Source organism: Salvelinus sp. IW2-2015, linkage group LG19 (assembly GCF_002910315.2).
Source record: "Salvelinus sp. IW2-2015 linkage group LG19, ASM291031v2, whole genome shotgun sequence".
NCBI lineage: Eukaryota > Metazoa > Chordata > Actinopteri > Salmoniformes > Salmonidae > Salvelinus > Salvelinus sp. IW2-2015.
In genome coordinates this window covers 10,023,612-10,026,066 of record NC_036859.1, presented here as the reverse complement: position 1 = coordinate 10,026,066, position 2,455 = coordinate 10,023,612, and positions in this window count along the sequence as shown.

Genomic DNA, 2,455 nt, shown 5'->3' with positions numbered 1-2,455 from the left:
TGTTAAGTTAAGTCACAAAATTTCTCAATTTACAATGTGTCAACCAATCAGCTGAGCAACCTGACTTGTTGGCCTCCTCCTTTGCATCACTTCTTTGAACCATACACATTTTCAATTCATCATCGATCCAGGGAGCTCTAACAGTTCTCACAGTTACTTTCTTAACAGGTGCATGTTTGTCAACAACTGGCAAGAATAATTGTACAAATACTCAAAGTGCTGCAACTGGATTCTCCTCCTTATACACATCAGACCAACATAAATGTTTTTACATCTTCAACAAAAGAGTCCTGAGAAAATATTTTGTATGATCTCTTACAGATAACTTTAGGCCCTGCCTTTGTAACTTTGGCTTTCCTTGTTATTGCCACAATGTTAGGGTCACTGCTACAGCCAATGGGAGCTGATATTGCTTTGGAGCAAAGCTCTGCATCATTGGTGAAGATACGATCAATACAAGTGGATGTCACAGATCCGACACTATGGTATAAACTCTAGTTGGTTGAGTGATAACCTGGGTTATGTTACAGGTATTAGTCACAGTAAGAAGCTTCCTCTTGAGAGGACATCTAGATGATAACCAGTCAATGTTTAGGTCACCAAGAAAATACATTCCTCTTGGTGGCCTATAGCAGCACCCTAAAATAAGAGGCCTGAGGCAGGTGAACCTGCAACCACTGACTGCTGATGTAAAAAGGGCTTTATAAAATACATTTGATTGTTGAATTCTTGTCTTTATCTTGCCGGGAAAAAAAGAGCAAGTGGTTTTCAATAGTGTGTGTGGAGTTGTATGTTTGAGCTATTATGTGGGTAGTCTCTAGCTAGATCATTTTGTGCATTAGCAAACTCCTCGTCCGCTCAATAAATAACAGAAGATGGCTAAAGGACACACAGACCACCTGGGATATACATTTTTGTTCTGTCCCCAGACAAGTTTATACAAAAGCCACTGTACAACCACGTGAAATGTAATTTGTTGGTGAATCTCTCTTGTTTTTAAATTAGTTGTAATATAAAAATGTTTTGCATCTCTGGTGGGTGAAGACTTCTATTCTAGTACATTTTAGACAAAACTTGACCAATGTGTGGGTCAAATGAGAACTTCTGTGTTGACCTTGCTTTAAAAGAGTAAGCTTAACCTGGGGGGTATTCCAGAAAGATGGTTTAACAAATGCAGGATTCTATGAACATATCTGGCTTTTCTTAACCAGATAAGGGAGTCCGGGAATTCTTGGTTCCAGAACGTCTGCTTCTCGTTTAAGTAGCTAGGCTAAGCGAATCTCAAATTGCATGCAACATTCAAAAAGGTAGATGATAGATATGTAGTCAAAAGGCATAGCCCAGAACAAGAAACAATTGTAACATACAACAAATGTTCACATATTTACCCAAAAAAGTAATTAATCCCCTGCCGCAAAAGCAAGAGGGAGCCTGGCAGAAAATTACTGAGTAAATGTGTAAGTGAAGTATGGCAAACTTAATATTTAATAGGCCTAGTTTACACACATGGCTGATTAGTAATAAAGCTTTCAATTTAGAGAAGTTTTATTTCAACACTGGTGATATTACATGTCAAGGCTCTGGATAAATACTGTGTGTAAATTGTAGTAGCCTGCCACAGTTGCAATGGTATGCCCATTCCATAGCCTATGTAGGATGAATAATACTTTATGACAACACGGGAAACAATGTGTACTATGTTCAGTTGTAACCCCATGGGAGTCGCAGATCTGACAAAAAAAAGGAAGATCATGGAGTTGAATGACTGTTTCTGAAAATGACTTGATTTGGTGAAGATGTAGGTAACAGTATTCAATAGCTACCTGTTAATGCTGTGAAAAGATGTTCTATTCACGTAGTCTCTCTCATCTGGTCCAGAGGGTCTTTGAATGAGGATGTGTTCCATCTATTGAACCAATGACGCTTGGAATCTGCAAGATAAATTAGGCTATTTATCATGTTGTCTAGTTTTATCAATTTGAGATTAGCAAAGCATCACTGGCAGTCAACTGACCGGAGCCTACTGTACCTGCAATTCTGATGCCCAGGGAATGCAACAAAGACATTGAAACATCTCTTCTCAAAGGGATCTACTCGAAGTCCAATAACTCATTCCCTTTGTAATGCATTGGGGACAATGCAGGCTCCGATGTAATTAGGATTTTCCGCAAATGGACAGTCCATAGTGACGAACAAGAATCTGATTGGCCGAGAGCCCCGTCTTTATTTACCAGGCCAGGCTAAGATCAAGTTAACCTAGTAGGTAGCAGGTTTGCTACAGAGCATTTGTTGCTATGATTTCTGATCAGGCTATACGTCAAGCTCTCTTTCTGGAAACAGGAAATTCTGAGTTTGCTCAAATTCTGGTTTGACAGATCTCGCTAACTCACTAATCTGGCTTTCTGGAATACCCCTCTGATGCCTGAAACAACCAATGTCAAAATAACACAAGGAA